A 16,520-nucleotide genomic window follows, 5' to 3' on the forward strand; every position below is an offset into this window, starting at 1 on the left:
GGGTTCAGGGTTCTCGCTTTAAACTCTAAGACGTTCTTTCTTGCCCTGAAATGTTCACCCATTTAGAAACATCTTGGAAACAGAAATACATGCAATCAAAATTGCTCAAATATCTGAACATATTTGCTAATACCATGTGCCTGTTTTTATGAGCCACCACACTCCGATGCGTGCATACACGCTCAGTGCCAGAGCAGTGTCAATGCCTTAGTGTAACTGATGATCAGGTCCATATGCGTTTATAGCAGGCTATGCCATACGTATAAAGGACATAGGCACACAGCTTCAAAATGTACAGTGGACGCTTCCAATCTTCCAGAGCCAGGAGAGTTAAAAGCAAATTCAGTAACTCAAGGACCACAGTCTCTTTCCCTTTTTATATAACATCTTACTTCATTGCAGCAAACAGCATCTCTGAAAATCAAGAGCTCAACTCAACATGAGGGTTTCTCTCTCGGAGATGTTATCAGATGTTTGCACTCAAGAAGGCTCTTCCTCTTGCTGCCTATATTACTCCCTCCTAAGTGAAATATCTGGTCTCTCAAGAGCCTGTTCAGCTCAGCAATCCATTGTAAACACTAAGTTTTGAGCATGAACTTGTCCAGGAGTAAAAAATTTCAAAAGTGCCTAACTGACTTAGGGACCTAAATCCCACTTTCAAAAGTGACTTAGGGCCATATTTTCAAAGGTATTTGAGGGCCAAAAACGAAGACAGGCACTTTGTGGGATTTTCAAAAGCGCCTAGGCACCTAACTCCCACTAGGCACATTTGAAAATCCAACTGCATCGTTAGGCACCTAAAAACCTTTAAAAATCTGGCCCTAAGTCATGCACGAGCCTATGTCTCACTGAGCATCAATCGGATGTAGGCTCCTGAGTGCCTAAGTCCTTCCTAAATTGCATCAGCCTTTTTAAAAATCTTACCCCAGGCCTCATTATTTTTTCCTCCTCTTAAAACAAACATGAGTCACACTTCCTACTATGGGTATCTTTATGGCTAGTTTATAAAGGAGGAATACATGTTTAATAGAAGTTATAAGCATGTTAGAGGCATGAGCAGTATGTATTATAGATGATTATGAGCTCATCAGCAGAAGATGCTATAGAGGGTCTAAGCAACCTATTGATCTGGAAAACTCTATAATTGTAACAATCATTAATTAAAACATCTGTGAATCATTTATTAACCTTATAAGCTATTTATAAATGTACCTACTGCAGGGATTACTCTGAGGGTTGTGACTGTTGTTAGCCTCAGTAGCAAGCTGGATCGAAGACGGAAATGAATATTATCTCTGGGGTGCTACTTGACATATTCAGCTATTGTTTTCATCTTTCACAGCGCATAGTGCCAGGCAGCGCGAGTGTTGCTACAAATGTCAGCACTCACTTCTCCTGCAGCTTCCTCAAGTGATAGAATGAAAATGCTGGTGGCGCTGATGGACACACAGCATGAGAGACATATGGACCTGAGAAGTGTTGGCCCTATCCATGCTTGCAAAGAGCACGCTGAGATTCTGGCCTCTACATTTCATCCCTAACGGATGAGCAAACTGGCTTGGATAAATAAGAACCCCACACACACACCCAGCCCAGGGGTCAGCAAAGCATTTAACATGTACCTTGGTCCATGCCTATTCAGCAAAGTAATTAAGCACATGCTTAACGTTAAGCCAATGGGACTTCAGCATGTGCCTAACGCAGGGGTAGGCAACCTTTCAGACGTGGTGTGCCGAGTCTTCATGTATTCACTCTTATTTAAGTTTCCGCGTGCCAGTAATACATTTTTAACGTTTTTAGAAGGTCTCTTTCGATAAGTCTATAATATATAACTAAACTATTGCTGTATGTAAAGTAAATAAGGTTTCTAAAATGTTTAAGAAGCTTCATCTAAAATTAAATTAAAATGCAGAGCCCCCCGGACCGGTGGCCAGGACCCGGGCAGTGTAAGTGCCACTGACAATCAGCTCATGTGCCGCATTCGGCACGTGTGCCATAGGTTGCCTACCTCAGGCCTAGCGTTAACTTTGTGCTTAAGTGCTTGGCTAAATGAGCATGGACTGCTGAATGGGGGTGGAGGAGCCAGATGCTGCCACCTGCCCTCATATTGACTGGTATTTTACTGTGCAAATAGCTCTGCTGAGTTCAGTGGGGCTACTCCAGTTGAGTTGGGGCTGTGGACTCCAGCCCTGTAATAATACTGAGTCTCTATACCAGGGGTGGCCAACCTGCGGTTCCAGAGCCACATGTGACTCTTCAGAAGTTAATATGCGGCTCCTTGTATAGGCACCGACTCCGGGGCTGGAGCTACAGGCGCCAACTTTCCAATGTGCCGGGGGGGGCTCGCTGCTCAATCCCTGGCTCTGCCTCAGGCCCTGCCCCCACTCCACCCCTTCCCATCCCCTCCCCTGAGCCTGCCATGCCCTCGCTCCTCCCCCTCTCCTCCAGCGCCTCCAGCATGCCACAAAACAGCTGATCAGGAGGCGTGGGGAGGGAGGTGGAGGCGCTGATCGGCAGAGCTGCCGGTGGGCGGGAGGCACTGGGAGCGGGGTGGGTGAGCTGATGCGGTGCTGCTGACGTGTTACTGCGGCTCTTTTGGCAATGTACGTTGGTAAATTCTGGCTCCTTCTCAGGCTCAGGTTGGCCACCCCTGCTCTATATAGCACTCTGTGCTATGCAAACATCAACTCTTAAGTCTACCACCACCTCGTGAGATAGGTGAGTACGTCTACGGATGGAATGCAGCGATGCAAAGGGCTGGATTGGGTCTAGCCTTACATGGATGTGTAAAGGCGAGAAAGGGAGCAAAGACTCTTAGGTCCTGCTCAGAGGCCAGGCCCATCTGCCTAGCTGTCCTCCTTGTATGCAAGGATTGGGGGCGCCTATTGCAGAAAGCAATGCTACACGCTGCAAAGGAGTGTTCTCTCAACCACGCAGAGGAGCTGAGCTGCTGTGGGAGAAGGAGCTATTTGGATAAATAGGAATTTCCCCACACCTAGTGCTTCCTCAGGGCACACTGAGCCTGGCCATCCTCTCGCACCAGTGTAAATGGCTATGGTTAGGGATAGGACAGGGGTTAAAGTGAGGGTTCAACAAAGCAACATCAATGTAAAAGAGGTGTGAGAGAGATCAGAATCAGGCCCATTGTGACTGCCTCAGAGACAATTTCTCCAGCAGAGGCAGCTGGCACACAGCTCCCTCTCACACCCTCACTACCAGTGGCTTGCCGGAGGAGCAGGGCCGGCTCCAGGCCCCAGCACGCCAAGCGCGTGCTTGGGGCGGCATGCCGCGGGGGGCGCTCTGCTGGTCACCGAGAGGGCGGCAGGCAGCTCTGGTGGACCTCCTGCAGGCGTGTCTGCAGGAGGTCCACCGGAGCCGCGGGACCGGCGACCGCCAGAGCGCCCCCCGCGGTGTGCCGCCGTGCTTGGGGCAGCGAAATTGCTAGAGCCGCCCCTGACGAGGAGCCATTTGGCCTAACCTCTCTAATGGGGGCTGGAGAGTCTTAGCAGTGCCAGGCAGCAATTTTTTGGACCAAGCTATGGATCTGAGTAGTGGTGACCCTATCCCCGGCACAGGAAAACACAGACTAAATCCCTTAGTGCACAAGCTTTTTCACAAGGACTGTGTGTTCTGGCCATGAGAGCAAGACAGGAATCACCAGGGAAACCTCCACAGCAACGATTCACAAAATGTCACAAAAAGGAGTGGAAAAGTCTCCAGCATCATGAGGGATCGGCAAGGGCTTGTGAGTCTCAGGGTTCCAGGCAGCTCTACAGTTTACAGTGTCCAATGTAACCGCTTGCACTTAGCTGGCACCTGTCATCCCAAAGGAACAAAAAGGCTGCAGACACACATAAATAGATACGCTAACTATACAGAGAGATCACTTCATCTGCCAGTTACTGCAGCCGCTTCTGGGATGAAGAACAACAATAGTTTCACCACAATAGTTTGCCAGCAAACAGCAACACTACACAGTAGTTTAGGGCAGGATGTGAATACCTTATCTAAATGAAACGACAAGAGGGAACGTAGTTATCCAAGCCGGAATCTGACCAGACCTCGGGGGCAATACCCATCCTCCTTCCAAAAATGCAGTGTACTCTTAGACAGGAAGGAAGGGCTTGTTGTTAAGGCATTAGGGCGAGCGACTCAGGAGACATAGGTACAATTTTTCATACCACCGCTGACTTTCTGTATGACTTTGGGCAACTCCCCCACTAAAAAAACCCTCTTTGTGCCTCAGTTTCCCATTTATAAAAGAGGAATAATAATTCTTCTTTTGTCTGTTTTCTCTATTCAGATTGTAGGCTGTTTGGGGCAGGGACTGTCTTTCAGTGTGTGTTTGTACAGCACCTAGCACAATGGGGCCCCGTTTGGCTGGTGCCTCTAGGCACTTCTATAACACAAAGATTAAATACAGTCATGAGAATAATCTTTAATGACCCCAAATGGTGACAATCCCTGTTTTATGTCTTCTCTGGGCATCGACGTTAGTCAAAGACTTGCAGTATGTGAGGCTTACATACTAATTTATAATATATATGAAACACTCTGAAATATTTTCACCATGCCCAGTTTCTGTCCAATACATTCCCCAGTAACAATCAAATCCCTGTATTTTTGGCCTTTAGAGCTGCAGCAAGCTATTCGCTAGAGTTATGGATTCTGGCACAGGACCCTTCCAGCAACCTTTCACCCAGCAGGCTCACACTTAACAGCAAGCCAGGAAAAGTCCCCAAAAAAACACAGAGACAGTGGGAAATTCAAACAGCAGTTCCAAGGAGCAGAGGAGCCAATGGATCAGACTCTCATTGTAACTGGAAACTTTACCAAAAAAGCAATGAGCCCAGTCCCAACTGGTGTCTTTCCGAATCCACCCAAAAGAGGGGACCAGCAGGAAAGGAGGAGGTGGTGAGAGAAAAGAGGGAGCCAGAGGAGAGTGGGGGAGACTCTCAATTGAGCATGATATCCAAAACAGCCTCACTAAATTGCTTTTCATATCTGAAAAGTGTCTGCGAGAGGAAGCGATGAGGGATGGGGAGGAGCAGGAAATGAGCAGTAAATCGGTCACAGCCCTGGCAAACTTGGAGACTATAACACACTTCCTTGCCAGATCCATTTTCCTCGGATAGCCTGGCTTTCTCGGATGGGTGAATGCAACTCCTCCAACTTCACTCACATGCTATAAATTATATCAGTACATTCCTGGAGAAACCTGCCACAAGCTAAAGTATGTTTACAATGGGCCGACTTCTATAATTCCTATCTTTCCCAAAGATCATAGCCCTGACTTGGAGAACTCTTTGTCCCTGAAGGACAGGCGTTGTGTCTGTAAGCAGAGTCAGGATTACATGTCCATTAAGGGCTCGATTTCCAATGTGCTGAGCTCTCTTGAAAACGATCCCTGATTGCGGGTGCTAAGGTAGTTTGCAAATCCAGCCCATCGGAGCTAATCCAAAACCCACCAAAGGTTTGGCTCCAGATCATTGAGAAGCAGCTCTTTGCCCTAGTCACTTGTAACAGCTATTCTTGTATGTCCCCAGTGTCACATTTCATATCTCAGGGCCTGCTCCTACTGTCATGAAAGCCAGCAGGAGATTTGCCATTGACTCCTATGGTAACTGAACAAACCCCAAGGACAACACCATTTTAAGATAAGGGCAAATAAAATATAGGTCTGTGTATGTGTGTTCACTGTAAATCAATACTTCATTTAGATAAACCACTCTCTGTTATACTTCAGGTGCTCTCCCCATCCCCCGTTACAATGTGTAACAGTTAACATAGAACTATTGATTGTTCTGGCATTTGTTCAGTCCTGTAACATGAAGCCCATTTAAGTACGAATGAAAGGTGTTTGTTTTCATTTAAGATCTTACTGGATGTTAAGATGTGTATAATTACACTGAATTAATGTACTTAGGGCTGTCAACCTGAGAGCTTAATATCTGGAAATTGCTGCCCAGGTTACTCTGAAATATTTATTTAATGTACCTTTCTTTTCTAGGAAAATACCATTAAAAGGAAAGAAAGTTCAAATTAGCTAATGTGAGCAGCACAGTCCCTTTAATGGAAATAATTATTCACTCTATATACTTCCTTTTTTTCTTGCAGTATCTGAAAAAAAATGTACACTCCAGTATGTTATGTTAATCTAATCTCTGATTCCATCTCACTCACTTTTATCTGCTTCATTTTATTGCTGCTGCCTTTAAGTATCCAGGTGTATTTGGAAGCTATTGATAAGAACTGAATTCACTGATCTGACTATAGCTTTAGGTGTGAAAATTCTTTTGTGCTAATCTCTGCTGTTTTAGAAAGAGCTGGGATCATTGCAATTAGTGATAGAAATGACCTATTAAGGTCCTGATCCAAAGCCTATTGAAGTCAAGTCAGTGGGAAGAATCCCAGCTACACTTTGTATTAACAGTACATTGACGGATAGTTTATAAAAAGGCACTTGAAAAGTTCCAAAACAGCGAGGCCCATTGGATACTTAGGTCTTTTGAAAATCTGAGCCCCACACAGTCCTCTGCCCTGAGTGACTGGGGATATAAAACAAGGACCACTGAACAGTGCTTTGAGGGGTGTGACCCTAAGAGCATCCCTGTCCCAGAAGGCAAGGGGCGCCCTGGTATTTAGCAGTGAGTCTCAGCTGTCCTGACCAGCTCAGGGTACTCCAACTCACTGTTGTTATGATCTGTATCTAAAAGGTGTCATGTAATATGTCATTGGAAAACTAATAACTCACTGATCATTAATATCCTTGTGTGATGTATGCCCGGTCAACCCTCAAAGGTTTATACAGATGTGCTAGAATTGTGACTAAAATGTGTTTTAACCAGGTGTGTCGGGGGAGTTTAACAACAGGGTTTTTTTTTTCCCGGTTCTGCCAGCTTGAATGTGTCCCCATGTAAATGGAGCAAGGTGTGACCAAAGACAAACGTAGGCATGCCAGCCAAACAAAGCCATCACAAGAGCAAGTGTGGGAAAAGGGGTCACTTAATCTCAACGAGGGATGGAGACCCCACCCCCAGGAAGCCCTCCTGCCTCTTGAAGTAGGGTCAAAGAACTGGGGGAGAGAGACTTCTCAAAGAGCGGCACAGAGAACGCCTACGTTATTCTTCACCCAGAGATGGTGCATAACTGTTGATGTGGGGGGAGGCACAATTTAAATAGTGGTGTTATGCAGCAGGGTTCAGGACAGGGCACATAAACCCTGGCAGAAATCCTGGGGGGCTTGTGGCCGTGCATGTCACCCACTCATCACCTCTGGAGAAAAGGAAAACTAGCACCTTGAACTCTGTGGGGATCCTGGCTAAGAGTTAGCCAGCTATTGCTGGGAATGGAAGATTGGTGAGGAAATTACCTTGAACAAAGACTGCAGCTTGTTAAGTTAGGTCTTAGCCATTAGCAAGCGTATTTTTACTTTTGTTTGTTTCTAACCCTGACTTGAACGCACTTAAAACCTCTCTCTTTTGGATTGATTTTACTTTTTCTCTAAACCAGCCCAGTGCTTTAACGGAATGAAGTGACTGCTAGCGCCAGTCAAGATAACAAGCTTCTGTTTCTGTCTCGTAAAGGAGCAGCGAACTTAGTCACTTCTGAGAGGTGAGGGCTGGACACTGCAAGGAGACAGTTTTGGGGAAATTTGGGATTAGAGGATGGTGGAGTCACTCTGCAAACAGTAACTGTGAAAGCCAAGGTGAGGCCTGCTTGCTTGTATGTTAGTGTGTCCCAGCTGTGAGCCACAGCAGGATAGCATTAAAGGCACCCAGAGCTGCAGGGCAGGCGGTGACATAATCCCTTACTGGCCTGGGCTGACTCCCAAAATGTCACAAGGAGGTTTGCAGGAAACTAGGGAATCTATATTACAATAGAAAGGAAGGATGGTTTTGTGGTTACAGCAGTGGGCTAGGACTCAAGAGATCTGGATTCATTTTCCAATACTGCCACAGCCTGCCTGGCTGACCTTGGGCAAGTGACTTAATCTCTCTGCGCCTCAGTTCCCCACCTGTAAAATGGGAACAGTGATGCTTCCTTTGTCTGGCTTGTTTGTGCAGACTTGGGGCAGAGACTGTCTAGACCCACTATATGTTTGTGCAGTGCTTAGCACAAGGCCCCCCTTCCTGATCTCAGATGGGGCCTCTACCCACAACCAAATTATAAATAATAATTAACACTAAATGCAATACCATCCATTATCCCTACATGAAGAATCCAGCAAAGCAAGAAAACAGCAGCATTTCCAATGGCTATTACTGCATCAGATATTACTCTGCATGAGATAATGGAGTGCAAGCATCCAAATCTAGGCATTTGCTGGGTTTAAAACACAGACTTGCAGGCCTCTTCCTTTGCCATGATTCACAGCCTCCTGTGCTGCATGGAGTTACTGAAAATCCCAGGTCCCAACTTCTTGGCAGATCAACCAAGTGAAATAGCACGGGGATTGATGGGACAAAAGTTCTTCTTCTATGACACTGCTTGTGCATGTTACCTGGTTTCTCTAACTATTCTCCAAGCATGTCAGGTTTGTAGCAGTATTCTGCAAAACAAAGAGGAAAATCCTGTTTATATATTTCTTGCCTTTACTGATCTGGTGACTATTTCAGAAGAGATGGAGCCCTGGAAGGATAAGCTCTTGCTGCTGAAGGATTTCATAAGACAGTGAGACAGGAAATTCAGCTGTGCGTTAACAAGTTCCAGGAACACAGCAGGCTCCTGCATGCATGGATCTGAAAGCTGATATTACTCCTCTGCAGGAGAGCAGAAGAAATGGAAAAGATAGAAGAAAGTCCTTGTGAAAGAAGCTAAGCATTGCACCTACTATGGATAAGTTGTAAATGATTTGGCAATCAGCTAGTTTAATATGGTCTCTGCTTTCCTCTTCAAGCAGAGTGTGATGAACAATAGGAAGACAAAGGTAATAGTTCCATACCGGGGGGGGAGGGAGAAATAATCAAATCTCCACAACTGTGTGTAAATGTACAGATCGACAGAACTTGTTGCCAAAAATGGAATGTTTTGAGTCAGTCAAAAGCAAACAGGTCAGCATAAGCAATGTCTTAAAAGCTGAGTGAAACTCTGCAACAGAGCTGCAGCTTTTGTTGAGCTGAGCACAGTACTTATCCTTGCAGCGATTGGTTTCAGGTCAATCTCACATGCTCTATATTTATACACCTGCACTTACGCACCATCTTCTCTGAGACGTGCCCCTCAGGCTGCAGTAGAAGAGATCTATTTATTTTTATAGATGTCTAGACAGTTGTCTTCACATCACACAATGTGACCCCACAAGAAATTCAAAGGAAAAAGGCCATAAACTGCAAAACAGAGGCATCCTGGATGGTTTGAATTCTGTCCACTGACAAGGTAACCATCGCTGAGTAGGTGAACTACCAGACTCTTACAGCCAAACATCAACCTCTCCCCAGTCTCCACAACACATCACACAAACAGGGGCAAGCCTGAAAGATAAAGAAAGGGCAGGGATCCAAAACAACCCTGGACTTAATTCTGCCATAAGTTACTCATTGAAGTCAATGGGAGACGCACGCATGTAAGTTACAGTTTACCCACTCTAGGTATGATACTGAGGGTCAAAATTAGCCACACAGGTTCAGAGGGGCTATAAAAAGAAAGAATCTTCTGAAAATTAGTGTAATTGATTAACAGGCAGTTATCAAGTGATCATAACAGATCCTAAGTTGAGTTTCTGATCCTTTCCTCTCTTAAATTAAGAGTAATAGGTTTTTAAAAAAATAGAACTTTGAAACATCTTATGATTCACCACTGCAGAATAGTGTCTTCCTACATGTTTGATTATATGACCAGGTGACATGTGATGGTAATGGAGTTTCAACTCAAGACCACAGAAAGAATCTGGGCTTTTAAACATGCATGAGTTTGGCTATGAAAAATCTACTGTCAGCGTAACAATGCCCACGCATTAACTTTTTTTTAAAGGGTGAAGGTTTTAGACCCTTTTTTCGATACCATTCACTAGAGCACAGTGAGAGGAGTCCAGGTAGGTATATATTTCAGAGAATCATAGACTATCAGGGTTGGAAGGGACCTCAGGAGGTCATCTAGTCCAACCCCCTGCTCAAAGCAGGGCCAATCCCTAGACAGATTTTTGCCCCAAATGCCTAAATGGCCCTCTCAAGGATTGAACTCACAACCCTGGGTTTAGCAGGCCAATGCTCAGCCTCCTTTCTCTAATTTTTCCATACCTCTGCCCAAATAGGTGTAAAATAGAGCTGGTCAAAATACAAAAACAACATTTCAAAGCTGCTCCTGTCCTGCAGGTTTTGAAACACACACATTTTTCATTTCTTCAAAAATTTTCATTAATTTTTTTAAACACAAATTCTTATGAAAAACATTATTGAAATGTTCCCATGTTTTCAGTAAATGAAAAATGTCAATAATAGATCAGTAATTATTTTGATAAAAATTCTCATTAAAAATATGAGAAAAAATGGTGTAGAAACAAAAAAAAACGAGAAAAAAATCAACATTTATTGTGGATTTTTTAAAGGCCATTTCTCAATGAAAAAAACTTTGCACCAGCTCCCGTGTTAAAAGATTTTTGAAACTCTGACTATTCTGGCTTTGGAGGGCCAATGGGGCCATATCTCAGGAACCCATTGATTGACTTGACCTCAGATTTTCCCCACCAACTCTACCTCAGCCTCTGCCCTGGTCTGCTAATTTTCAAACCAATCTGATTAAGTAGGTGGTTTTTAGAGAGGATGCAAACTTCACCTTTAAACAGAAATGTAGCCACACCCTTAACTGTGGAGTAACCAGCAATCATTCAAGGGCTTCGACCCTGCTTCTACTGAAATCATTGGCAAGGCTCCCAGTGACCTTAGTGAGACACCAAGTCAATCTGACCATTTTAAGGCAAAGTGAGAAATAACTCTCTGCCATTACCCCAATGGTAATACTCAACCCAGTTGGAAGAACACTCTTTCAGCAGCAGTTGCCTCATCTTCAACAGCAAAGGAGCCTCGGGATTTTTTGCACAGGCCTTTAAGTGAAAATAAGGCAATATATATATGAGATCAGCAGAAACCCCTGAAGCAAACCCAGAATGAGGACTTCTCATGGGCCCCTTAGAGGGACTTAAGCTTTTTCTTGCCATTTTTGGTTTTCCAAATAATGTACACAAACCTTTATTGCCAATAGGTCTCAGTGGTATTTTTGTGGCTAGCAGGGCCACTTATAATGGAAATCTGAGCCAGGGATTAAAGAGGATACTATTTTTATGTTTCTTCTGGCAGAAATGTCCTGTTCCCCATCAGCGAAATTGAGCTCTAGAAGAGCCTGCAAAGCAATCCAACCCCTTGTACGCCATTAGCGTTTTCTTGGCTCTGTTCTGACCAATCTTGGAAGTTCTTTACCGTTCTGTTCTCCTACAGAGTGAAATTCACCCCTGCGCAGAGGGCCAGCACAAAGCCTATGCATTTTTTACTGTTTTTAGAATTTAAGTGGCGGGTAGGTCTTGTGATGGCTCTCTGAACAGAATGAGTAATATTCCGCTAATAAAAGAATATGCAAAATAAGACAAGAGGAAAAATATCACAGGGATAATATTCAGTTAATTAAATTAGCCTTGAATGGGAAGACAACCACCACATGTTCCAGCTGAAGCCTACAGACAATCAGCCAACCTCTGATGGTTCAGTATGTCAGTCGGGAGTAGCTGACTTAATTCACTTTGAACATAGAGAAGGACAAATATTTGGCACCTTCAGAAACTAACAAGGTTGCAATATCTACTTATTTAGCCAGGTGATCTTATCCTCATTTCCTTTCTCCTTTTTCATCCTCATTTGTTGCCTCATTGGCTCAAATTAGATTTTAAGCTAATGTCTCTGTATGGGCACGTACAGCACCCAGTACCATTCCCTTCAACGGAGCCATCTGCCATGGCAACCGGGACAAGCGCTGCAGGAAGTGCGGCTACACCAACGAGACCCTGCCCCACGTCCTGTGTGGATGCAAACACCACTCCAGAGCCTGGAGGCACCGCCACAACGCCACCCAGAACCAGCTGGTAAAAGCCATCCCGCGTCCCTGGGGAAGATCACCCTCGACTCAGCCATCCCAGGGACAGACAGCCAACTGCGACCCGACATTGTCGTGACAGACACAGAAAAGAAGAAGGTCCTCATGGTAGACGTCACAGTGCCATTCAAAACCAGGGGTCACCAGCCTTCCACGAGGCCTGAGCATGGAAAGCGTTGAAGTACATCCCGTTGGCTGACACCCTGAGAGCCCAGGGCTACAAGGTCCAGATACACGCCCTGATCGTGGGAGCCCTGGGCTCGTGGGACCCCCACAATGAGCCGGTACTGAGAGCATGCAGAGTCAGTCGACACTACGCCTGGCTCATGGGACAGCTCATGGTGTCCGACACCATCAGGTGGTCCAGAGATATCTATATGGAACACATCATGGGACACCATCAATACCATGTTGAGTAATTGAGACCGCCGACCAGGGAAATAACCCACTTCCTTCCCTGATGAACCAAGGGACGCATCCCACCCATGTATTCATTCGCTACACTGATACTGACTTGGACTCTTAATACATTCCATGAGTGGCATACCCGAGCCCGCTGACGATTTAAAAACTCCCGCACCCAATCTGGGTCTATGCTGGTTATGTGATATGTATGTATCTTGTGATCCTTGTAACCGATACCTGTAATCCCTCATAACTCAAGCCTGACCCCAGATGCACAGTACCTTCCCTCTTAACTTGTGTATATTTAATTTTAAACATAAACTTTAATAATAATTGTGGTTAGCCAAGTACAAAAAACTCAGTATCTCAGGAGTATTATTAAATGCTTACAATTTAACACTGCATGATTTTAAAATACTGATTAAATATAATATATGGAAGCATGGTCTAGTGATTAGAGCAAGAAGCTGCATGTCATGTTTCAGATCCCAGCTTTGTCACTGACTTGCTGTGTGTAGTTTTGAGCAAGTCTCTTCTGCTCTGATAGACCATTCTGACTATTTCAGATGCTCACCACTTCTGAAAAATCAAGCCATTAATTGTTCTGTGCCTTTGTTCCCCTATCTGTTAAAAAGGAGCTACTGCTACTCATCGTATTCTTAGCAACGTCATGAGTCTTGGTCAATATTTAAAAAACAGGGAGAACCTCAAATGAAAGGCCCTAGCATAATGTACGCTGTGATTAGATGTAGGGCTCCAGAGCATTTCTGACAGACTAGCTAAGGGAACCTTGGGGAACATATAGAAACACTTGTGTTGCTGTGTTTACGTCAAACTCAATTTTTTAAAACAGTGACAGCTCTGAGACTCCCATTGTCTCGGACTAATCTATTTTCCCCTCACCATTTTACAATGAGTCGACTGCTAACTTCCTGTCCAGAGCCGGGGTCAGGCACTCCCAGCAGAGTGAACACCACTGCCGATCAGTGACTTATCCAGCAGGGAACGGTGAGGTCAGCCAAGTCTGAAATCTAACCCGCCACCATTCTGACATCATCGACTTTAGGATGCACCTGAGCTCCCTAGGCTTGGGGCCTAGCAGGCTAAAAACTATTCCAAAATTCAGTTCAGTCCCATCCTACACCAGGAACCCAGCAAGCCTTCCAAAGCACAGAGGGGCTGGAATGAAAAAATGCCTACAGTTTTCTGTCCACAGCATGCATTAAGCTTCATAGGTTTATGGTTTGTACAGGTTTTAAAGTAGGAGATGTTCATTTAAATAAGTTTCTGTAGGGCTAAACAAAGAAAATCCCATAATGCCATAAGGATTAATGGGAGACTCTGTGTTTGGTTGGTTTTGTCCCACATGAACATTTTACCAGCATTGCTAACCCCAACCATTTAAAAACCATGAGTCTGGCTCCTCGAATTCAGGAGACTGACTGAAAAATCAGGAGATTATTAAAAATGAATTTGGGTTTTTTTCTTAGACTTCTGGTCTCTGAGCAGTTAGCATCCCATTCAGATCACATTTTTGAGCTTTTCTCTGCAACCACAAGGGCTAGAAACTGACTTTTTAAAGAAAATAAAAGCTGTGATTCTCATGCAGTCTCAACTCCAGCAACCGGGACTTTAAAAAAAAAAAAGCCACATATCCCAAGAGCTGGCAACACTGTTTTAACGGATGGTTTATTTAAAAGAAGAAGGAATAGAGTAAAGCATTAGTAAGTTCCACCATGGATTTCCTGTGTGATCATGGATGCATCACTTAAGCTGTCTGTGCCTCCATTCCCCACCTGTGAAATGGGGATAATAATCCTTTGTTGCTCCCTTTTGTCTGTCTTTTTTACTAAGATTGTAAACTCACTCAGGCAGGGACCATCTTTTACTAGTGTTTGTACAGCACCTAGCACAATGGGGCCCTGAACTTGGTTGGGGAGGCTCTAGTGCTACCGTAATATAAATAGTAATAGATGGTGGGGTTGGGGGTCTTTTGGATCTCGAAGTGCTCTGCCAAGTTCCTCCCTGGTGTAATTCCACTGAAGTCTTTGGTGTTACACCAGGGTGGAAATATCCCCATTAACGCTTAGTTCGTTTATTGCTTAAAAATTTGTTCTTTTTCTTGATAACAATCTCTGGAGGTTTGGGATTTATTAGACTCCAGGCCCGTTTGAGGCCAACACTTTTGAACCTTATGGTTTTGGATTCTAGAGACACTGAATTGGGACCAAAAAAGAGTTTGGGGCAAAATAATGTTTTGGGAGCTCGCATGGTAGTTACAATAGGTGGTTCTTCCATTTCAGCTGAGAAGTAAAAACAAAATAGGGCTCCAACTTCTCATGGGGCCTCTAAGTGTCCCCACAATACCAATTAATGAAACAATAATAATAACAATTAATTGGTTGGGCTGGGGTGATCAGCCAGCTGGGGAGAACCCACTGTGTTGTCGGATGAAGCAGGAAATAAGGTGGATTTAAGCTGGAGTTAAGTTAACTTAAGGTGCTGGTGTCCCATTGAAAGTCCATGGGAATTAGGTGCCTAACTCAGGCAGGTGCTTTTGAAAATATCACCTTAGGAGCCTAAATCACATTGGCTTTCCTTGAGATGTAAGCTACTAAGTCACTTTTGAAAATGGGCCTTAGCTGTCTAAATCACTTAGGCTTTGTCGCACTGAGCGGAGCAATGCCTAACCACCTTTAAATATCTAGGTCTTAATCCCTCTGTACCTCATTTCCCCACCTTTAACAGGAGGGTAAGAATATTTGCCTATTTCTGATGGTGTTGTGAAGCTAGAAGAACATTTGTAAAGTGCTTGGCGATTTTTAAATGAAGGCAATAGACAGGAATGTAAGTAATCATTTCCTACTATAATTATTATAAAAGCAGTTACACAGTGGGCTTGATTTGCCATTTACTTACACCACATTTACTCCAGCAAAATGCCCCTGACTTCAGTGGAGTTAATCCTGGTTTACACCAGTGTAAAAAGTGGAGAGTCAGACCCACTGCTTCCTGGAAATCCTCACACCAGAAGCGGGTCCTGCCCTGCTTCCATTGCCGGAGGGGACCACGATACTGAGAGTAGAGAAAAGAAGAAAATGGAATGATTTAGGAGAGAGGGGAACAGAGAAGGAGGAATGATGAAAAAACACCTGTATTTGGGGAACATGGACTGTCCCCCAGAAGGGGAATGTAGGATTTCCTGCTCTCTTTCAGAAGTCTCCAGCCACCACTGCCTTACAGCAGCTCAGTGATCACAGGTGTGAACCAGTGAGAGCTCTTTAAATATGAGCATCACAGGCCGTATATTAATGTTGTCTGTGATACCCAAGCAGAGTTCTGCCTCCTTCCCCTTTCAGATGGGAGAATTCAGAATATTCTTGTTCCCCGCAATGTACATCTGTGTTTATTATTTTTTGGCCTGGTGAAGCTGACAATGTGCAATCCTATTCGCGTATTTTCTAAAAGAGAGCAGAGTTTGTTTATCTGTCAGCTCTAGGTGCCAGTGCTTAGTGTGTACAGGGTGACAGGAAAATAAATGGAGCTATTATACCACATTTAGTCTCCTCCCACCCCCTGTATTTGTCTTCACTTGTGTTCTGAAAGTGGAGCTGCAGAACACATTGTACTGTGTTCTCGCCAGCAGTTGCTTTGATCCTTAACGAGCATGTTTTAAATACATGGGATTTTGCTTTAAGGGCCTGATCCTGTATTACCTCATAGACAAAAATTTCTTCTGATTTCATTAGGATTGGCCCTTTAAAGGGAGGCTGCTCCTGCTGCAATGCGCTGAACTGGTTCTGCATCTTCCACTGCCTCCTTAACTGGGAGTAGTTCAGACTAACCATGGAGAAATTGCACAGGTTAGGTTTTAAAGGCATATAAATAATTCCTGCAGCGTACAGAACAGGGCCAAAGAGGATTTATGAGGCTCTCTGGTGTGTATTTACAGTAGCTATGTTACTGTTCAGCCTTTGTTTTCTGTGTGCTGGATTTTTAAATCTAAAGGTGAGAGCTGGTCAGAAAATGGATAG

The sequence above is a fragment of the Mauremys reevesii genome, linkage group 15, assembly GCF_016161935.1.
Source record: "Mauremys reevesii isolate NIE-2019 linkage group 15, ASM1616193v1, whole genome shotgun sequence".
NCBI lineage: Eukaryota > Metazoa > Chordata > Testudines > Geoemydidae > Mauremys > Mauremys reevesii.